The sequence below is a fragment of the Lutra lutra genome, chromosome 1 (assembly GCF_902655055.1).
Source record: "Lutra lutra chromosome 1, mLutLut1.2, whole genome shotgun sequence".
Lineage (NCBI taxonomy): Eukaryota > Metazoa > Chordata > Mammalia > Carnivora > Mustelidae > Lutra > Lutra lutra.
Window position 1 is genome coordinate 62,958,876 of NC_062278.1, and position 9,116 is coordinate 62,967,991.

At 35.9% G+C, this 9,116-nt stretch overlaps 1 long non-coding RNA gene across 1 annotated transcript in view; it reads left to right on the forward strand.

The window, feature by feature from the left end:
- Window positions 1–7,512, forward strand: part of LOC125078660 (uncharacterized) — a 171,085-nt gene extending 163,573 nt beyond the window's left edge. Inside the window, exon 3 of the long non-coding RNA XR_007120957.1 lies at window positions 7,424–7,512. This is a non-coding gene — a long non-coding RNA (uncharacterized LOC125078660). The remainder of the gene's footprint in view (window positions 1–7,423) is intronic.
- The last annotated feature ends 1,604 nt before the right edge of the window (window positions 7,513–9,116 follow it).

The following is a 9,116-nucleotide window of genomic DNA, read 5'->3' on the forward strand; positions in this document are numbered from 1 at the left end:
ATTTTTTTTTTAAACTGATACATTTTCTTTCTTTTAAAGATTTTACTTATTTATTTAACAGACGGAGATCACAAGTAGGCACAGAGGCAGGCAGAGAGGGAGAGGAGGATGCAGGTTCTCTGAAGCAGGCTCTCTGTTGAGCAGAAAGCCCCATGCGGGGTTCGATCCCAGGACCCAGGGATCATGACCTGAGCTGAAGGCAGAGGCTTTAACCCACTGAGCCACCCAGGTGCCCCTTAATCAAATTTTCTTATTGTTGAGTTTTAAGAATTCTTTGTATAAGAAATGGAAAAACGTTCCATGCTCATGTATTGGAAAAACAAATATTGTGAAAATGTATATGCTACCTAAAACAATCTACATATTTAATGCAATCCCTATCAAAATACCATCAATTTTTTTCAGATAAATGGAACAATAATCCTAAAATTTATATGGAACCAGAAAAGATCCCAAATAGCCAGAGGAATGTTGAAAAAGAAAGCCAAAGTTGGTGGAATCACAATTCCGGAATTCAAGCTCTATTACAAAGCTGTAAACCATCAAGACTTTATGGTACTGGCACAAAAACAGACGCATAGATCAATGGAACAGAATAGAGAACCCAGAAATAGACCCTCAACTCTATGGTCAACTAATCTTCGACAAAGCAAGGAAGAATGTCCAATGGAAAAAAGACCATCTCTTCAACAAGTGGTGTTGGAAAAATTGGACAGTCACATGCAGAAAAATGAAACTGGACCATTTCCTTATACCACACACAAAAATAGACTCAAAATGGATGAAAGACCTCAATGTGAGACAGGACTCTATCAAAATTCTTGAGGAGAACACAGGTAGCAACCTTTTCCACCTCAGACAGAGCAACTTCTTCCTAGAAACATCACCAAAGGCAAGGGAAGCAAGGGTGAAAATGAACTATTGGGAATTCAAGATAAAAAGCTTTTGCACAGCAAAGGAAAGTCAACAAAACCAAAAGACAACTGACAAAATGGGAGAAGATATTTGCAAATGACATATCAGATAAAGGGCTAGTATCCAAAAGAACTTATCAAACTCAACACCCAATGAACAAATAATCCAATCAAGAAATGGGCAGAGGACATGAACAGACATTTCAGCAAAGAAGACATCCAAAAGGCCAACAGACACATGAAGAAGTGCTCCACATCACTCGGCATCAGAGAAATACAAATCAAAACCACCTTACACCAGTCAGAATAGCTAAAATTAACAAGTTGGGAAACAACAGATGTTGGAGAGTATGCAGAGGAAGGGGAAACCTCCTATACTGTTGGTGGGAATGCAAGCTGGTGCAGCCAGTCTGGAAAACAGCATGGAGGTTCCTAAAAAAGTTGAAAATAGAGCTACCCTACAACCCAGCAATTGCCCTACTGGGTATTTACCCTAAAGATACAAATGTAGGAATCTGAAGGGGCACGTGCACCCAAGTGTTTATAGCAGCAATGTCCACAATAGCCAAACTATGGAAAGAACCTAGATGTCCATCAACAGATGAATGGATAAAGAAGAAGTGGTATATAAATACAATGGGATACTATGCAGCCATCAAAAGAAATGAAATCTTGCCATTTGCAATGATGTGGATGGAACTAGAGGGTATTATGCTTAGCGAAATAAGTCAATCATAGACAATTATCATATGATCTCCCTGATATGAGGAATTTGAGAGGCAGAGTGGGGGGGTTGGGAGGTTAGGGAAGGAAAAAAGGAAACAAGATGGGATCGGGAGGGAGACAAACCATAAGAGACTCTTAATCTCACAAAACAAACTGAGTGTTGCTGGGGGTAGTGGGAGTATGGAGAGGGTGGTTGGGTTATGGACATGGGGGAGGGTATGTGATATGGTGCGTGGTGTGAAGTATGTAAGCCTGGCGATTCACAGACCTGTAACCCTGGGGCAAATCATACATTATATGTTAATAAAAGTAATTAACAACAAAAAAAAAGATTTTTGTATATTTTAGATAACAGACCTGTATCAGGTCTTTTACAAATGTTTTCTCCCCATCTGTTGTTTGTCTTCTCATTCTCTTGACAGTGTACTTTGCAGAGCAGAAATTTTATTAAACTTTAATTTTAGTTTATCAACTATTTCTTTCATGGACCATGCCTTTGATGTCATATCCAAAAAATTATCACCAAATCTAAAGTTATTTAGATTTCCTCCTATGTTACCTTCTAGTAGCTTTATAGTATTATATTTTACATCTAGGTCTGTGATCCATTTTGAGTTAATTTTTATGAAGGATATAAGATTTGTGTTTGGTTTTGTTTTTATTTTTATTTTTGTTTGTTTGTTTGTTTGTTTTTGCCTGGGATGTCCAGTTGTTACAGCACCCTTTGTTGAACTGACTATCTTTCTTCATTGTATTGCCTTTGCTCCTTTGTCAAACATCAGTTGACTCTATTTATGTGGGTCTGTCTCTGGGCTCTCTATTCTGTTTAATCATCTGTTTGTCTATTCTTCTACCAGTATCATGCTGTTTTGATTGCTATAGCCTTTTAGGAAGACTTAAAGTCAAATTGTGTCAGTCCTCTAACTTTGTTCTCCTTCCATACTATGTTGGCTCTTCTGGGTCATCTGCTTCATTTTGTTGATCTCTTCAAGGTTACTTGTTGAGCTTTTTACTGGGATTGCATTAAATCTATAGCTCAAGTTGGAAAAACCTGACATGGTGACAATATTGAGTGTTCCTATCCAAACATGAAATATCTCTCCATGTATTTATTTTTGTATTTTGCTCATTAGAGTTTTGTCATTTTCTTCATATAGGCCTTAAACATGTTTTGTTAGATTTGTACCTAAGTATTGCATTTTTGGAGGACGATAATGTGAGTGGTATTTGTTTTTTTTTATTTAAAATTCTACTTATTCATTGCTGTATTAGGAAAGCAGTTGGCTTTTGTATATTAACCTTGTATCCTACAACCTTGCTAGAATTGCTTTTAGTTCCAGGAGTTTTTACTGATTCTTTCAGATTTTCCAAATGGACAGTCATGTCATCTGTGAACAAAGATGGTTTTATTTCTTCCTTCCCAATCTGTATAACTTTTATTTCCTTTCATGTTCTTTTTGCATTATGTTCTTATTGCATTAGCTAGGATATCTACTACCAATGCTAAAAAGTAGTGTTGAGAAGATACATCCTTGCCTTGTTCCTGATCTTTGTGGAAGAGCTTCAAGTTTCTCACCATAAAGCTGTTGACTTTTTGTTGATATTCTTCATCAAGCCGAGGTTTCTCTCTATTCCTAGTTTACTGAGAATTTTTATCATGATGGGTGTTGGAACTAATGACTTTTTAGCTCATGAAGTGAGACGTAAGTTATGATAAGAAATAAGTGAATTTTAAAAAGCATATGTGTCTTAGAAAACCTGTCATTTAGTAGCAGTAAATTATGTAAATTCGTTAGAAAACACAGAAAGCAACCATTGTAATTTCACATAGCACAACTATGTGGGATTTTTTTGAAAACTGAAAAATTTGTATAATGTCATAACCTTTAAATAGTTAATAATGGGAATATAATAAATTATTCTACTTATTAATTCTCCTGCCAAAACTTCAGAATTTGCATTGCATTATAAATTGTAAGTTCTATATATATTTATAATAATATTATATTTATATGTATAATATATAAAGTATTATAAATTAATTATACATTTGTTTTATTATATTAATAATTGTATTATAAATTATAATTTACAATAATTATAAATAATGTTTATAGTATATAAATTATAACTTACAAGTTACAAACATAGTATAATTTATAAGTTTTTAATAAAATTTCTACTTGTTGAGAAATCCTTGTCTGCATTTGGGAGGGCAGCGTAACCATTTACATCTGTTATATTCCTGGGAAAAGAAGAGAGGATGAATTAAAAATCCTTTGAAACGGGTGAGACAGACCATGTCATGTGCCTGTTCTTGCTTCTGCTTCCTTATTATGCCTACCTTTCAGACGCAAAAGAGGACTGTCTTCTCCCTAGCAGTAAATGACTTTTGTTCAATGAAATTCAGGTGATTTCCACTGCCTCTGAGAGAGTAATTTTTGATTCAACCATTACCAATTTGGGCTATCCAATTCAATTATGTCTGATTGGGCCTGATTCACTGATGGGCCAATTGCAGAATTATATCATCAATATATGCCATACATTAGAGCAAGTGGTTTTTAAAATTGTTACAATAGTATGATTCTTAAGAGTAGATGATCACTGAAATCATTTTAGGACAATCCTATTGTTTGGATAATTTTAGTGTTTATACTTTTGAATGAAAATGCTTTTATTCGTCTGTTTTTAGGTTTCTGGATGGATTTAATTGAGAAATATCATGATGAAGAAGCAATCTTAAAAAAAAAACAACTATAGTTCTTTGTTATTTCTTAGCCTTGTGAGTCAGATTTCTTTCTACCATCAAGTATCAAAATAAAATATATTGTTGAGGTGAAGATTTTGTAGTTGCCAACTTAATTTTTTGTGTTCATAAAAAGCCTTTTTCTCCTTAGTGGAATGTATAAGTTATTCTTGCAAATTTGATATCATGAGACAATTTCATGTCAAAAACAAACTTATCAACTTTATTTGAAGTTATTACTTTAAAGAATATTTATTGGAAAGAGAGAGTGAGCAGGGGAGGGGCAGAGGGAATGAGGGAGAAAGAGAATCTCAAGCAGCCTCCTTGTGAACATGCCACCAGATGCAGGACTCAATCCCATAACCCTGAGGTCATGACCTGAGCTGAAACCAAGAGCTAGACTTTCAACCAACTGAGCCACCCAGGTGCCCCTTTTTTGAAGTTATCTTTATATATTTTATTTTCAAAAGGTCCCACTGCTCTGAAAAACTGCTGGAAAAGTATTGGTCTACCTCAAAAGGTCAGGAAATAACCTTGTTTGTCATTTGTGTTATGACACTCTGGGCGTGGGATTAAATAAATTATCTGTATTTTAGGGGTGCCTGGGTGGCTCAGTGGGTTAAACCTCTGCCTTTGGCTCAGGTCATGATCTCAGGGTCCTGGGATCGAGCCCCACATCGGGCTCTCTGCTCAGCAGGGAGCCTGCTTCCCTCTCTCTCTCTCTGCCTGCCTCTCTGCCTACTTGTGATCTCTCTCTCTGTTAAATAAATAAATGAAATCTTAAAAAAAAATTTTTTAAATAAAAAAATAAATTATCCTTATTTTAGTCCAAATAGCTAATTCTGGTGTTACATTAATAACCTATTAATTTGAATACATGGATTTAGATTTATAATAACAATGTTTACAAAAATGTTTGCTAAACATTTTGGTAAACAATATCATAGAAAAAGTATTTTCAGTGCCTTTGCTATTGTCTGTGGACATGCAAAAAGAAAACATTTATTACAAATGATTCTCACCTGTTCATTGAAGCAGTTTTATGAGGTTGATATTTAGACATAATAGCAAATGAACAAATCAAATTAAAAAATAACCAGAGTAAAGAAAATAAATAAATAACCAGAGTAACCAAATCAGGATTTCTGAGTTGTTAAATAATGCGTAGGTCAGCGAATCCAAGTACTTAGGCGGTGATTAAACCATTACTCCTAGGCGCAGGGCTCTTTATGCAATACAAATAAACATAAGTGGTCTTTGCTTTTCCATGAGCCTCAATGTGGGAAGTGAAGGATAAACACGATGAGATTTAACTAAAAAGATTTAAATCAGTTGAAGAGATTACCAATAACGATGGCTGAAGACAGTTTATTACCAACTGCCAAAATAATTCATTAAGTAATCTATTCTTTTCAGAGGAGGCCACCCAATGTATCCTGTAGATAGTTATTATATGAGGGAGAGTTCCATATACATTCTTTGAAACTTGCAGAACATCCATTTTGATAATTTGGCTCAATTTTCTCTTGATTTGGATGTTTTAGGAACATCTCATATAGGGCATTCCTTGAGATAAAATACATATTATGTTAAATCAGCATCTAGGCATTAGTAAGGGTGATGTTAGACTCTCCAATGCAGATCTTTTTTGGTCCATGTAACAAGAAGAGCTAGGAAAATGAGACTAATGTAGGACAAGAAGTCGGCAAAAGAAATTTCAGTTGAAATTTTTTACTTTGTGTAGATTATAGGTTGAATCTAAGCTTTCAGAGTGCCACATTGTAGCGAATAATTGCCAATGAGGCTATGAAATGATAATGGTGTTGGTTGGGGGTGGGGCATGGGAGGCCATGGAGATGCTGGTTCTTCCCTTGGTTAAGAATTTTGAGCTCAAAATCTTCCCATCTTTTTGCTTTCTTTTTATAATTAATTACAATAAAACAGCCCCTCTTCTCTCCTTTCCTTTTCCCATTCACCCCAACAAAAAGAAAGTTCTCTGATTCTTGGGATAAGTTCCTGTCACCACTACTTTCTGCCCTGTGTTACTTTCTCCTTCAAAGATTTCGACACTGGGGCTCAAGGTCTTTCCCCCTTTTGTACCTCTTCGGATATCACTATCTTGTGTTGTCTCCAGCAGCGTGACATGTTCTATTGTAAAGGGCATGACATGATTATTTTACTTTAGTGCAAAGGAATCTGAGGGGTGAAACTATAATTGAATCAAATAAGGTACAGTTATGCATTATTCAGTTACTAAGTCTGTCTTCTGAGTTTTGCAAGTTAAGCCTCTCATCACAACCATGTCCTCTCCAGTTCATTCAATAAATAACTTCATTGTGATTGCACTTTAACCTTACCCTTCCAACATTTCAGCTCTCTGTATTAAGAAATGTAAAAAGTTATCCTTCAAAATTTATATACTTTTATGTAATGTTAGATATGTAAAGAATGTTAAAAGTAGTCTAGTCTAGCCCTTTAAATATAAAATGGGACAAGAAAATTCAGACCTGAAGAGGTAGCCATCACAAAGCAAGTGGCAGTACTGAGATTCGGCAGAAGTCAAATGCAATGCTTTTACTCACTATTCCTCTATTAGCAATACACTAGCATGTCCCTTTCCCTGCGGTCTTAAATTGTACAAACTCCAGTATTTCCTATAGGAAACCTTCGCTATTCTAGTGTGTAGTAAGATTTTTAGGCATCTGGTAAAGATTTGGTGTGGTATATCCTTTTTTTTTTTTTAATCAGGTAATAGAAAATTAAGCCAGATGTGAATAACCATTCTATAATCATTAACAGGTGTTCTTCATCTCATGGTAGATTATCCTGAGATTAGACTTCAATTCCGAGTTATTAATGGCTAAGAGCAGGGATAAGACAGTTATTCTAAAATTTCCATACACTTGCCTCCTCAGGTTCAGGGATGGAGTAGGAACTTAGGGAACACAAATATGTTTGTTTGGTAGGGTAGTCATCAATAGCACATGTTAAAATTGTCTAAGAAAAATACCTTCCTTTTCTTTCTTTTCTGTAGCTTCCATCTCCAACCATTTCTCGCACCTGTCTGCCATCTCCTGAATGCCAGTGTGACTAATGAGTGCCAGAGGCAGCAGATGGGAAGGTAAGCCTTCCCTGTCTGTACTCTCATATTAGCCAGTAGGGCTCCTTGTTCCTTCCCATAACATTCCACTCAGTTGATCACTAAACAGTCAGATACAATGTGAGAGGCATTTGGTACTTGTTCAATACAAGGTTCTGCATCAGAGTTTACCCAAGACTCCACTGAAAGCATGGTATGACCTTATTTGCTAATCTCACTTAATCCTCAGTCATGAAAGTCCTTTTGAGCACCACCTGTGATGCAGTGCATCCCGGAGCTCACTTCCCGTGCTTTGCTCCAGACTGGGCTATTAGGGTTTTATGGGAGTTAGTGGAGTTTTACAGTAGATCTACCCTAACTCTGACCTCCGAATCAGCTTCATGATGCTTTAGGCCATATTAAATTGCTACCAGGTTCATAGAGGGATCCGTCCTTCCAGTTGGGTAAAGAGGCTCTGAATTGGGGTAGGCAGGCATGCCTGAAACAGCTCCCAAGTCAGGAATTCATCTTCAAGTCAGAGGATCAGTAAGATCTTTCAAAGGTTCTTTATTTATTTTTTCTTTTTCAGTGTTCCAAAATTCATTGTTTGTGCACCACTCCCTTCTTTTCCTTCCAATAGTAGCTTTCCTTTTGGTCATTTTGCTGCTCATTAGCACCCCCACTAGCGGATCAGAGAATAAGGAAAAATCAATTCTTCCTGTTTGGTTGGTAGTGGGTAACAAAATAAGCCATTGTACAATACAGAAGATGTGGAACCTACTGGTTATATGACTACGGATTATCTGCACATCAGTTATCAGGATTCACCTTACAGCTATGGGAAACTGGGAAATGCCTAGGTACAAATTTTCACTTTTGTAGCCATTTATGTTTACTATTATCTTGACTATTAATTTTTTTTTATCATGAAAGCAATGGTAATAAAAACCTAAGCATCATCTATAGGTATGAAATAAAAATAAACTCTCTTTTCCCTCTTCCACAGTCTTACTTCCAACAAGTAGTCTATTGGGGGCTTTTTTTTTTAATTTTTAGATCTCCTATTAGTGGGCTCCTTTACTCTAAATAATATACTGTCTCTACTGATTTTTTCTTAACAACTCTACACAGTTATCTCTGTGTAAAAGATATAAAAGATAAAGTTTAGCCCATTTATACTCTTCTCTTTTTATGCTCATTTTAATTTTTTTAACTCTTCTATCACTTACCTTTATAACTTCAAACATTAGATTTAAAAATTTATATACACACATACTACAGCTTTCTATCCATCTATATCTACCTTTATATGTAGATACTATTTCTTTTTTTTTTAACAGATTTTTTTTTTAAAGATTTTATTTCTTTGACAGAGAGAGAGATCACAAGTAGGCAAAGAGGCAGGCAGAGAGAAAGGGGGGGAAGCAGGCTCGCAGCTGAGCAGAGAGCCCAATGCGGGGCTCAATCCCAGAACCCTGGGATCATGACCTGAGCCGAAGGCAGAGGCTTAACCCACTGAGCCACCCAGGTGCCCCTGTAGATACTATTTCTTGACTCTTCACCATGTAAAGTAAAAAAATCAGTACCCATTGTATTTCTGTGTTTTGTTTCTGGAGTTGATTCTAAGAATTGAAATTCAATAAATTTT